This window comes from Rousettus aegyptiacus, unplaced genomic scaffold (assembly GCF_014176215.1).
Source record: "Rousettus aegyptiacus isolate mRouAeg1 unplaced genomic scaffold, mRouAeg1.p scaffold_m13_p_8, whole genome shotgun sequence".
Classification (NCBI taxonomy): domain Eukaryota; kingdom Metazoa; phylum Chordata; class Mammalia; order Chiroptera; family Pteropodidae; genus Rousettus; species Rousettus aegyptiacus.
This window is the reverse complement of record NW_023416311.1, coordinates 46,165,822-46,180,491: the sequence shown is the minus strand read 5'-3', so window position 1 is coordinate 46,180,491 and position 14,670 is coordinate 46,165,822. Positions and strand designations below refer to the sequence as shown.

At 31.8% G+C, this 14,670-nt stretch overlaps 1 protein-coding gene across 2 annotated transcripts in view; it reads right to left on the bottom strand.

Moving 5' to 3' along the window:
• The window catches only part of FBXL17 (F-box and leucine rich repeat protein 17), a 444,087-nt gene that overhangs the window by 169,044 nt on the left and 260,373 nt on the right, over positions 1-14,670 (bottom strand). The window contains exon 7 of one of the 2 annotated variants that reach the window (XM_036225333.1): positions 3,355-14,670. This exon is cut by the window's right edge and continues 18,576 nt beyond it. The exons of the other annotated variant lie outside the window; for it this stretch is intronic. The gene's annotated coding sequence lies outside the window, so the exon portion shown is untranslated. Of the gene's footprint in view, positions 1-3,354 lie in introns of those variants that run through there. 2 annotated transcript variants of the gene reach the window in all.

Below are 14,670 nucleotides of genomic sequence, written 5' to 3'. Positions count from 1 at the left end.
GTAGGCAAAAGAAGCAACAAAACGATAATACATCTTTTGAAAATGCTGTGGCTATTGAAAATTATAAACTGCCATTCATTTCAAGGAACTTATCTTACACTTCTTGATAATGAAAAAGAAATATTTACTTCTTATGAAAAGTTTCACTGCAGGTCAAGGAAAATATCACAATTCGTCAATGTGAGAGCAAATATCACAATAAAAAATAAATATGAGTTTTACGAGGTATTATTTTCAAAGGGAGTAGATGTGGTAAACAACATAGTTCAGGACCACTTTTTATTTAAAAAAAAATATATATATATATCCTTTAACATATATTTGCTTACAGAATTCAGACAGTATGTTTACTGGAAACTTACCTAACTCTTTATAGTGTGATTTAGAAATGTCAGTGACTTCAAGAGACAGAAGGGCTGGGTGTTCTGGAGCAGACTTAGCAGTCTGAGTGTTTAGGTACCTTGGCAGGTTACTCTGCCTCCCTGTGCTCACTGTCTTTATCTGTATAGCGGGGCTAATAAGCACATCTACTTCAAAGGGTTTTTGTAAGTATGAAAAAAACTGATATATGTAGTGTTTAGAATAGTGCTTTGCATATATTAAATAAGTTTTAGCTATTATTAATTTACTTAAAATTTCCATTATCTCTAGATGTTATGTGCCTCCTGATTTAATACAATGAGACATATCCAGCATCACCTATGTAGTGTATTGCCCCCAAATCAGGAAACTAAATTTAATCAAGCCTCCAATTTACCTATCAATTCAAAGGTAATATAGGGGAGTGAAAAGTTAAGCAAAATATATTGAATGGCACCATGCAAAGACAATCAGCAAAATCCAGAATGTAAGAACTTTTGTAGGACAAACAATTCATGTTCTTCAACAAATAAATAACATGTATAAAAAAAGTAGGGGGGTAATATTTATTAAAATAGAACAAAGAGATGTAGCGAACATATGCAGTACCTGACTGAGTTGGGATCCCAATCAAATAAACAAGCTGAAAAAAGCCTTTAAGAAATTGTTATGTTGGTTAGTTGTAATAACAGTATTGTATGTATGTATTATAAAAAAATTTTCTTCTGTTAGAGATAACTGAAATATTTACAAATGGTAAATATTTGGGGGATAAATCAATGAAATAAGAATGGCAATATGCTGGTAATTGCTGAGTTTGGATGTTGGGTACATGAGAGTTCTTTGTATGATTCTCCCTATATTTATGTATTAAATTTTTAAAAATCAGTATCTTGTGGATTTAACATGTGTTAGCCTTCAAATTTGCTTAGCTAATTATATTTGCTATTCTAATTGTATAATTTAATAAAATATAATAATAAATGAAATGTGAAAGTAAAAAAGTTAATTATTTTTATAAAACTTCACTGAATGCTTTGGATATGTTTGATAAAGGCAACTCACTAAAAATGCTTTTTAATTAGGTTTTGAAATGGTTTAAAAAGTTTAGGTGAAAGTCTGTAAAATTTAGAAGGATTATATTTATATTGCTCCACAAGTGGCTTACTGCTCACTCCACGTTAATGATGCAATTGGGGTATGGCTTATGGAAGAAAGATGACATGAAACTCCCATCAGTGTGCTCTTATAGAAATAAAAGATCTTGATTTTTCAGCAGAAAACTTATGAATAAATGGGTATTTATATCATTTAAAATAATATAATTCTATAAATATTTTCTTTTACAATCCCTCGCTTAACTCATTAAATAAACAAATACTAATCTATAACAGGGCAGAAAAGAGGGGCTTATACTGAGTTAAATCCAGAGTTTCATGTATGTTTTGTTATCCTTTTTAATAAAAGTTTCAGACCCCCTTTTAAGTTAATGGAGTTTGAAGATTATTTGTTTTAAAATCCTGTTCAAAATATTTCAATTATTTAAATTAATTCATTCATCATATATGATTAAGGTGGTATAAATTGATAAAATAGTATGATATTTTATAGTTTTAATAATAAAGGCCATATGATCGCAACTATAGAGTCAATAAATATGATCTAGAAACTAGAGGCCTTTCTAAATTGTAAACAGCTGGTTTTGCATTTGACAAGACAAAATATACAATAAAATGTACTGATATCAACGAGACTTAGTAAATACTTTCACTATGACAGTTACTTATATTGTCTACTTAACAAAAGAATTGGCAATAGCTTAAAGGGAAAGTAAATGTTAATTTTAGCTGTTAGACCATGAGATAACTTTGAATTTTGTTCTAAAAGAAAAAACAATACTTAAAAAACACTTTCTTCCCAAAGCCAAGTTATATAAAATATTCAATGTTACTATTATAAAGTAGCAGAATTTAAATATCTTTTGCTTAAATATCTTTTCCCATTAAAAAGTATCTGTCTTCATTGGCACAGCTGGATATCAGTACTAGCATAATTGTGAATTTTATTCATACGCTTTGGGGACAATAGTATAATTACAGAAAATGACCCCAAATCCTGGTCTATATATTCTAATAAAGTGAAGTAGAAAAAAATTCATCTCAATAAAATGTATTTTGTTATAGATTTAATTATAGCACCTATCTCAAAGCTGTTGGAAAATGTGACAAAGCAGAGAATCAGCATAAAATAAATACATAATAAATTAATGCTTAAAGCCTCATGTCAGAATTATTTATCATCATAAATTTTAAAATGACATTAGTTGGCTGTTTATTTAAAAATAGTAAAAATGTTGAAACTCATTACTTCATACCTTGGGAAACAAAACAGAAAACTATATTATAGTTTCTGTAAATCAAACTTTCAAAATTATAAGAATTATATATTTTGGTATAATAAAACACTGAATTACTAATAAGCATTTAGAAATCAGACACTCCAAAAATTCAGTGGACTGTATGACTGCTGTCTACAAGCTACCTCAAGCCCAGTCACTGAGTCTCTGATCATTTAGAGCTTCTACTCTTTCTCTGAGAGCAGTGGACTTAGGAAACAAAACAAAACAAAGCACTGTAGATTTAGTTATCTATTTTCATACCTTGATGTGGAAAGAATATGGCAAAACAGATACACATGTGGCAGCTGCATAAATTAGCAAAAACATTCTGGAGTGTAGTCTTTTATTACTCATTCTTTCACTTATATACTTATGGACCACCATATGTGGCCTAGAGATATACTGGGTCCCAGTGATAGAGGATGAACAAAACTAAGAAAACTTTCAATGAATATGTCTAGTGACCCAGAAATCCTCTCTCTGTAAACACAAATAGGATAGGATAAAAAAAAAAAAAAACTGTGGTATCCAAATGGGATTTTATTTATTTATATATATATATATATATATATATATATATATATAATCACCTGACATGTAAAGATTTCAAGAAACAGTGGTGCTAAAAAAATAAATAAATAAAAATAAAATAAAGCCACAAAACGGCATGAATAACTTTATTCTTTCTACATTATTATATATTTGTTACATATTCTTAAATTTGTTTGGATTCAATATTCCTCTTTCAAGACTATAAGTTAATTGTCAAATGATTTGTAGGGGTAGGGAGATAACTTCTGAGGCTTTGTGAGCATGAAGTTTTTACCATGCAAGGTGACCAACAGATATTAAATATGTAAAGATATAAATGTAGAGTGCAGACGTGGTAATGTAGGTGTGTTTTGGTTTAGATATTTGGGGCAATAAAGCAGCTATAAAAAATTATAATAATGTATTAGTAAATGTGAAGCATTATAGCACAGGATTTAGAATCAGAGACCATAGCTCACATCTGGTTTTGTCTTGTAACCTGGAAAGACAAGGTTATTTAACCTCTTGGTCTATCGCCTTAAAAGTAAAATGGAGATAACGACTTCATAAGGTTATTGTAAGAATAAAATGATATAATGTATGTATAGCGCTTCACACCACAAATGTTCAAATATTATTTTAATTAGTAGCTACTATTAAATACTTCTAAATCAGAAAATGCATACTTATAAAATATTTTAAGGGTTTTTTAAATTTAGTATTTTGTATTAAAATTCTCAACATGAGAGTGTTCCTCCTTCCAACGAAAGGCAGCTTTCATGATTGGGTGTTAAGTGGAAAAGGATTTCTCATGCCATCCTGTTGGTACAGTGCTATGCCAGAAATGGAACTTAATATATAGAAATTCATGGACTCACACTTTACGATGAACTAGAAAAACATCTGTGAAGTACTCTTTGCCATCATTTATGGCATGAAAATAGTCACCTGGCCAATGATCTCTGGAAATGTCACCAATTTAAGTGTTGCTAATGATGCTCATATTTTAAAATCTTTTCTCAACAATACAATTTTAAGAGTTTTTCTGTCTACACACTTAACTTCTACAGGAAATTATAAAATGCCCATTTAGCTATTGGCGCTTGGATAGTAAATTATGAATAGAAAGCTGCAACAGACAGGACAAGCAGCCAGGGTTTTAAAGACATTTCCAAGTAATCTAGATTGCTCTTCTAAATATCCACTATGGAAATGGAGATTTATCAAAAAAGACAGGTAAGCTGTCTACAACCCAAAAACATTTGGCAAATGCCTTCAAACCTATAAATCTATTCACAGAGGTCAGATATACAAATGAAAAACTTAGGCAAAAAATTGTTTGACATAATGTAAGATAAACAGAAAACATGTCTTAAAATAAACTTAGATATCTAATTTTAAAAGGTGTAAGCTTTTTATACTAAACTATTAAAATTTCACATCAGAAGTTAATTTCAGTAGAAAATACTTAAAGATAACTTGAACAAAATTTCAATGCCAACAGTATCTTTGCATCGAGAGAATTTAATAAATTTAATAACAACATACCTTAAATGTGATAGAAGAAATAAACAGTATGGTTTTCATGTAAGAATTTACAGTTACTTTCCCACAGTTCTAAATGTAGTTTTTAAGTTCTAAACACATTTTTTCATATCTTTCCTATTTAAGGTTCCCAAAGACTTATAAATTTTTAACTCTCTCTCCCCACGCTCTCTAAATTCTATTTTTGGAGACTTTCTGATGATGCATGAATTTGATCTATATAAAATTCAGCTAAAAATTAAATGCACAATCTTCAAAAACTAAATCTTTTACAGTTTTGCAGTTGAAGATGAAAGAACTTATATACAAATGTTTAAAAGTAAAATGTCTTCCTATGTAAGATGGAAAACAAGGGGCTTAGTACTTTTTATTAAATTTGTCCTGGAGGATTTTGTTAAAATAGGATGCTCTTCTCGGCAATCCCATTAAAACAGATATTTCACTGGAAACAAAAAGGTTCCACTATCAGGTTAACAGTCAATAATAATTTTACTACTACTAACAATGAATATTATTAATTAGTACTTAAAAAAAATCTTTTGAAATTAGTTATACTTAATTAATACTTAAAAACACCCTGTAAAGTAGTTTTATCTTCATTTGATAAGTGAGAGGATTGAGTTATGGAGACATTAAGTTCTATAGGGCCAATAACATTTCATGTTGTGATAGTTAGTAATGAGTTAGTAATGGAATGAGACCAAGTAACTCACTTCTAGATCTAGGACCTCTCAGCTAGACAATGAAAGAAAGGGGAAGCTAACATTAGTGAGCACTCAATAGCTGGTATTTTGCTAAATATTTCTTTATTTAATTCTGTGACCACTCCATTCTACCATTTTACCATCTCCACATCATAACTGCAGAAACAGGAGCTCAATCTGATAGTAAGTGGCAGTTTCAAAATGTAGTCAGTAAGATTATATTATATCATATTAGATCATGTTTTTTCCTTAACAGAAAAAACTGAACGCTAGAAATAATTTAGAAACTAAGATATGCACTCCTTCCCTACCACCTGTCTACAGGGATGCTTTCTTACATAAGAATGGAGAGAGGGAAATGAATTCAAACACCAGATAAATTTGGGCCAGGTCTGTAAATTCTTAGTACTGTATTCTGATTTCCCTACACTTCTTACTAATAATGAACTAACAGCCCAATGCCTCGAGGCCTTCTGTAGAAGTTGCCCGTAGAGGCCATCACAAGCTAGGAGATGAGCAGATTTTTAAGAAGAGGAACACTCATATTTGATGATTGGCTGAATATGTCTGTGGGCAGACTGAAAAAAGCCAAAATCATTGTTTCCCAGAGTGTAGACTTTCCACACAAGAAAGAGAGACTTCATTCAAATCAGTTGGAAAAACACTGCATTCTGGAACTCTCAGATCCTTGGGTCGCAATACACATAAACGTACACAAAGTCCTGAGCAGTACCACAGAACGAAGGCCTGTTTCACTTGGACTGACCGAGTGTCTTCCAAGTGCAAGACCTATTAATATTCCAGAGAACAACTTCTGATATGTCGGCCTTGATTCTGAAAATAATCTATGAGTAAGAAGCATCATGTGCTTTTCTGTTGTAACAGTGACTACATAGTAGAATCTTTAGTGTACTATCCACTAAGTACAGACCTGCAATGCATTATCGTAAAGGTATAGACAAGGAATAATGCCTGGGCAGATGAGACTAAAGGGTGTAATCGCTGGATATTAGAACTGGCAGGGCCTTAAAGGTCTTATCATCCTTTCATTTACATATGAAGAAAGAAGGGCATTGAAGAGATTGGGAACTTGCTCCAAGACCACAGGCAGGACCTTGAATAGTGGCTATACTGCTAATAAAGAGTGGGTGGCCTTTCCTCCAGGCTAGGCCACTGTGCCTTAGCAGGATGACATGTCAGAGGCTCCCTGTCTGGTGCATCTGGCATTCTCTGAGAGCCTGGTCCAGGGCCACTAGGTGAAAGGCTAAAGAGGAGCTGCTGTGCGCATCTCAGGATACTGCTTCAGGGCGCTACTATTCTGTCACCTTGCTTTGCTGTTTTGTTCTCCAAAGGCACCATCCAAACATGGTCAGGTGGAAATTTTGAGCATAAACTGTCGGCAGTGGGAATATGAGTCAGGTGTCTGACATCCTAAAATGTTTGTTTCTGGACTAATGTACCCTCAATTTTTCCTCAACTACTGAATTGACAGGTATTTATAAAATCCAAGAATATTTCTAAATTGTATAAAGATAATTTTGGGGAAAAACTGATTACTTTTCATGATCTCTACATAGGGAGTGACTTTAAAGTGGTTTTCTAATGGAAATAAATATCTTGGAAATGAATATATCTATACCCAGGAAATTCTAAGTTTCTATTTATGTAGAAATATTAGGTTAAGTCTATATCTACAGTTTATCTAAATATCTCTACATCCATTTATGTGTGTATGCAGACATAGCAGAGCTAAAATATGTATTGATTGGTATTAGTAAATTCTGCTTCATTCCATTTTTCTTTTAAATGAAAATGTGACTTTATTAGTTGAGTCCTTAGTTATTTTAAGAAATTAATCCAATTTGCATTATACATGGCAAAGAGGTGCAGTGAGATCATGCAGATGTTCTGCTCTTCAGCCAGTTTATCACTTGATACCCTTAGCTCTATGCCGCCCACTTCTAGTATGAATGTATGGGACACACAGTATTTTTTAATATACCTTTTTCAGCAGGCAAAAAGTATCACAAGATGGTAAGTTCAGTAACACTAATCTCTTACTATCTTGTTACACTTCTGAAAATCCTTTCCAGAAATCTCTTTCCAAAGTCTCACGCATCACAGAAAGCAATGACCTCTAACCTCTATATTTAAAACTCTAAATCCCCCCATCACTCGTTCAAAAACACAGCCTTCCTTGGTTTTAATTTTTCTCATTCCATCCCCTCCTCCATGCCTATGCCTCCCTTTCCAATGGAAGTCAAACTTCTCAGACCTCTTGCACCTCCACCCCCGACACACATGCATTAAACCAGTCTGCACAACACCACCAAAAGTAGAGGTGAAAAAAAGACCTTCTGAGTCTTCATTCCTTTGATTTTCTGCAGCCTCAAGGCAAGGCAGGTTGAGAATCACAGACCTACATCCAAACATCCTCAGAACAAGAAGGTCTTTTATTATTGTTGTTGTTATTATTATTAAAAAATTCTCTATTTTTCTATTAATCTCTAACTCATGCTTTTACAACTAATAGTCCACATTTGAATTAGTACTGTCGAGACCATTTATGTCTTTGGCAAAGAGTTGGGGGAGGGAGAGAGAGAGAGATTGATTGATTGAGATTGACTAGATGAGGGAGAGGCTCAATTCCTGAGAACCAGCCTTTCCTGCTGCCCTGGCTAGACCCCATCCATGGGGCTGGCTGACCTTTCTTTGGCTTTGTGAACTACATTCACAAAACTCTCAAAAGTTTGATCCTGAAAACACTCTTTCTTTCTAAATGAGTTCTTTTTATAATTTTGATATTTAAAGACATTAAATGAATACTCAGGTTCATGAAGTTACTTTATATTAGAGCTCAATTTCATTATGTCACTATTATCCCTAACTGGGCTATGACAAGAATGTGCTAGTACCAATTTTTAGTCTCTACAATTTTGTTACTTCTAGCACAGCATACAAATTGATATCCAGGTCAAGGAATCCTGAATATTTTCACAGATATATATTTAATTAAAACCAAGACTTTCATTGTTACAGGTGTGGGCTTCCTTCAATCATTTATGTTCTCGAGGCTTCATTTTTCCTACTTAAAAAAAAAAAAAGCCAGGGGAAATGCTACTTATGCATAAAACACTTTGAGCTCCCCAGATGAAAGCCCACATATATAAGTGTGATGCATGTTTATTGCCTCTTCTCTGATGAAAAGTGGCAGCCTTCTGCTTGAAATGGGATTAGAAATTCTGACTATAACAGAGAAGAGAGAAGCACAAATGAGTAACAAGCAGTCAGAATAAATAAAATTGAAAAGATGGAGAGCACTCCTTTTTACAAAAGGAACATCAGTTGCGAAACTTGTGGTTTAATTTGGCATGCTTTCCACTTTTAAAAAATTGGGCTCAACTGCATGTGTAATGAGCTACAAGCAGAAAGTATATTCAGTAGTACATGAATAAAAAATGACCTTTTCATTTGCTCTTCCATAGCCTGGCATTCTATATTATTAAAATATAATGTATTAAAGATTAAGTAAGCATATTAGCATATAGACATCATGCTTATGTGGCCATGGATATGCAAGTTATCCAACATAAAGCAAGATCCATCGTACAAAATTCATATTTTTAATAGTATAGATATCAGTTAAAAATAACACAAACTTTCTAACAACAAAGTCAGCTAATCTATCAGGGATGGAAAAGAAAAGTATGTGGACATTTAAAATACTAAGGTAATTTTCATACCAAAATTTTCTGGGGAGACTATACCATCTATTAAATGTTTTTGTTGTATTTATTCCCTTCTATCGCTTATTTTCTTCTTTCACTTTTTCTTTTTGATATATAATATGTAAATTATAGACTGGAAAGAGAATGTACAAAGAAGCAATTGCAAAAACATAAACAATATAAAATTACTAAATTTCCAAAGAACAAGTCTTTCCTTTCACCTCATTATTATGTAAGTAATAAATGTTCATGAAAGAAAATTTCGAGTTCAGTAAAGTGAAAAGAGAAGAAAGAAATTTATCAGTCAGTCATTAGTCGCTTCTTGTATATTTCCTTCTACTGTGTTCCAATACATACTTTATTTTTGTTGTATATGTTTGTTTTTTCTTCCTTGTATCTCATGTAGTGTTATAGTAGAAACACTATGTTATATCATGTTCTTTTCCATTAACATGTCAAGAAACATTTTATCCCCAGAACATGTGTGGGTTTTTTATGTTTGTTTAAAATTCATTTTTTTTTCCTTTAAAAAATTGTTTTATCTATCACAATGGAAAGTTGACATTACTCAGAACTTTCTCACCTGTCCTACAGACTGTTCCCCAATGGCTTGAGAAATTGCGGTGATGGTCTTATTTGGAAAACTCTGAGAAAGATAGATGCCATAGTGCATGGGTATCTAAACTTAGAAAGGGACCAAAATTTCTCCTAGTCAACTATCCCAAGAATTTAGCCTCACATCTCAGTTACAGGAAAGCCAGAGATGAGGTTAAGTATAAGGTACAAGCTATTGAGTAACCTTAGCTTAACTTGGCCTTTAAAGACCTGAACTGTCAATCTCTCTCTTCTGCCGCTCTCACCCTCGGGGCTCCTCAACCTACTATTGTTAACATGTAAGGAAATAAGAAATCCAGTCTTTGAACTACTATTCTAATTTGTCAGATTCAGAAGTAAAGGATCTATGTGTGTACTTATAATGCACGTATGTAGTAGAGAAATTCCTTCACATATACATTCATTAAAATGAATAAAATTCTTCCTCATGTTTAAGAAAATTAGGTAAGATGGAAATCACACAAAGAGAAACACTGAATTAAAGATTTGAGGGAAAAAAAGCAAACCTCAACTTTTAAAATGATGTAAATTCAATTGAAATTTATAGCAGATATGTTTTGTTCTCTGTGGTTCTCTTGAATGAAAAAAATAGTGAAGTTTGCCAAGAATAAAACTGATCATCTACTGATATATTATTTCTCAATTTCTTTTTCATGGTATCTTTCAGACAAATGGCAATAACAAAGACACATTAAAATGACACTAAGAACAGATTTTTATAGTTTTAATTATTTTTTCCTTTTTGGCAATAAAAATGATATGGTATGTTTACATGTGCTATATATTGAGAAGTAATAATACTGTTTAAATATTCATAATTGTAAAGATAATTTTACTTGATATTTTAAAATATGAAACAGATTACTTCAGGTCCCTAACATTATGGCCGTTTATTAATATAAATTGCAGACGCCCTTATATTTAGGTCAATCAATCACTTACTATGCTTTTTAAACTACTCTGAGGCATTCTGCAAGGATACATATTCTTTTATGAGTCCATCTAGTTTTGCTGAGAAATAATTTCACAATTCGTAGATAATGAGCACTCATTTTTTCCACTTCTCTTGGGATTTCAGTTCATTTTAGTCTACGAAATAAAGACTGGAGAACTGGAACTAAAATCCAATGCAGCGGAGACACTGGATGGGCAGCAAATGGCACGTATATGCCCCCTGCTACTGTCACAGAGGTGGCATCTGAAGGTGATGCTGACGGCTGCTCGAGGGCAACACTCCACCTGAGTCACTACAGCTGGAAACTAGTCCCCACCTTACACTCCAGAAATGATTTTGTGCTTATAAGGAAATTGAGAAGCCTCTCTGTGATAAACTTGTGAAAATTAAATTCCTACATAATACTAATTTATTAATCTAGAATAACACATTACTGTAATGGAAGCTGAATCTCCATCTTGTCAGATCAGCACACTCAACTTATATAGAAATTCACAGTACCGAGTTTGCATGATGGACAGAGTCAGACCTAAAGGGCTTGGTGATTTTATGACAGGGTTCCTATCTCAGTTCAGAGCAGTCTTCGTTCCTGTAGCTTCTGTCGGAGTTCTCATCGGGGCCATTTCATTTTAATTTAAACTTTTTAGATTTAATTTTAAACATTCTATTTACTTTTAGATAGGCACTACATTTAAATGATACAACAGTAAGATAGTGAAAATGGTGTCCACCTGCTTCCCTCTTCTCTCCCTAGATGCCTAGCGTCTTTCTCTAGAAGCTAGCTCCCGTATGAGCAATTTCCCAGTAGCCTTACAGAAATAATCTATGCATTTACAAATATATACCATATGTGTGATGCATATATGTGTATGTAACATACACATGTATATATACATAATTTGTCTCTATAACTTACAGCAGAGTACATATGCTGTTTTTGCTTTTTACTTTTAAAATTCCATATATAGAATGTTTTAGTTTTAACATGTATATTGGACATACAAATAACACATACAGTATATTTCCTTAAATATTATTTCACACATTTGGGAGTTTATCTGTTAGATAAATAACTAGAAGCAGAATTCTGGGTCAAAAGATATATACTCTTTTTATTTGGAAGTATTGCCAAATATATCTTCATATTTTATAATGGACAAACTTGGACTTTGAAAATCTAACATTGCAATTTATACCTTTGAATGTTGTGACTATAGAATGATTTACTATAAATTTTTAAAGAAGGGGAAGACACATAAAACTTAATAAATGCTGCTTCTAGTTACCCTCTTATTCGCAAAAGTAATAATTCAAGGTATGTAACTGATTATGGATCCCTAGAGAATAGCCCATGAATCACGCGAAGTATATATACTGCCTGACAGATGAAAAAACAAGAAAAAGAATTGGATCAAACATGAAAGATTTTAAGCCTAAGTTTAAAATAGTCTCCTTTTCCAGTAACCTTGGAGTTTTAGGGAAAAATTCCTTTCAAGCAAGAGATGAGAAAAAAAAGGAAAAGAAAAAGTGAGAAAAGAAAGATTATGGAATCTTAGAGATCATTCAGAGTCTGGTATGTAGTACTGTTAGTTAATTAACTAAGACACTATGTGGGTTAAAGAAAAAAAAAACATTTTAAATATCCAAGATACAATACACATTATTGTTAATGTATGTAACATATAAATACATAGATTGTCTTTTAAATCTTTTTTGACTTAAAAAGTTTGAGATTACACTTTAGGATTACATGATCTAATATCACTCTACTATTTATCACAAGACTTAAAAAAATCAATCATAATAATTATAATTTCCCCTCTAAAGTAACTTCTAACAACTTCTTATATAATTATTGAGACCTGTAACACAATCTTTTAAATTTACTATATATGAATTTACCTGAAGACAGCAGGACATAAAATTTGTATCTAAAATCTGAGAATACCACCCAAATATTAAAGTGTTCTTTTCATTATGTATTATTTTGGGAGGTAAGCAGTTAAAATTTTCCTCCATTTCATTATCTTTTTTACAACCGGCACATTTTCATATAGCTAACACTTGTTTTGTAATTACAATGTTTACCTGAGTAGGATTTAAGAAGTTCTCATTTTTATTTTCAATTATTCGAAACACAACATATATGCCTTCAGAGTATGATTTTTCTGATTAATACATGAAAATAAATGAGATAATTATATCTGTAATTAAATAAAGCATTTGGATTTTGAAAATGAGCATTCAGCATTTAAATGTAAAAGTTAAATAAGAGTTTAAAGCAAAAATATATATTTACAAATGAAATGATTTAGTTTACCTTCTGAAAAATGAATTATTAATTTTATTCTTATATCTAAAATAAAACAAGGTCACAGTACCATATAACTCTGAATCTACATTGTTTTAAACAGATTCTTAAAAGACAATCCAGACAGTATCCCATGTATGCTCAGTAAGTATTCTATAAAAATGTGATAGATATTTATAATTTATATAACAGAAAAAACTCATTATCATAACAGTTAAAGTTTTTCACACGGTCATATGTTTTCATAAATTTTTCGATAGATATTTTAACTATGATTAAGGCTATTATGCATTTAGAACCTAATTTTTAACTGTAATTTTGATTTCTTGAGCAGAGGAAAAGTTATAAAAGTGACAGGTTTTTGGATCTGTTCTTCTATAGTTTCCTCTTATACTGTGTGATCTTAAAATGAGAATTGACACTAAACTAACTAACATTTGGGTAGGCAGCAAAGACTTGGTTTACATTCATATTAGAAGTCACTTATTATTGAAAAAAATAAAAAATATGGCCAACTGTAAGTTATAGGCTAGCACAGTATTCTGAAACACATTTTATCATCTAACAAATCACGTGGTGAGATTTCAATTATGTATCAGCACATTTTCACAAACTGCAGTTTTCTTTTCTGGTAATTATGCTTGGACACATTTATTGACAGTAGCTGTTCTACTAGTTATTTTACTTCATGCATTGACATTTCGCATTTATTCATATTTTCAAAGACAGTCTAAGGTACTTGAAGAAAACAAACACTTTGATATCACTTTTTAAATTCTTTATGTTTCATTCAGCCTGTGAAAATATCATAAAGTTGTTGTTTTTTGCCTTTGTGATCTAACATGTCATATTAAAAATGTGCAGTAATTAAAATACACATATGACATTCAACATTCAGTTAAATATTTTGACATACTTATTCTACCAAAATATCAAGTCAACTATCATAAAAGCACCATGAAATACTTTAAGTCAACAATGTTTTTGTTAAAGCTAGCAAAAAGGATTCTCTTTACACCAATAAAATATAAATACTCCTAATTGCTAACAGACATTTTCTGACAAGTGTGAGCTCAAGACGAATGTTTACAGCCTATGCTGACGCCTGGAAAACAGCATTTACAATAAAAACGACTTTTGACCAAAACTCAAAAAACAAAAAAACAAACTTGTACATTAGTGTTGGCCATGGAATGATGTAAGAAAACATTGCAAGAACATCTGATACTGCTGAAAACAAGATCACAGGATTTTTTGTTAAAACAAGTGTCTGAAGGTGTGTTATATTACACACACATGTGTGCGTGCACAGACACACACACACACACACACAAGAAATATATTGTTTTGTAATTACAATGAATATAGGAAGAAATATATTGATCCTTTTCATAGAACATTTTGTTATTTGGGGGGCAGAAGCTAAGAGAAATAAAAATTACACAGAGAACATGCCCTGAAATTAACAATTTAATCATGTTTAGCACAGCTATAACATCATTTGCTTTCCCCTCTTACGTTAT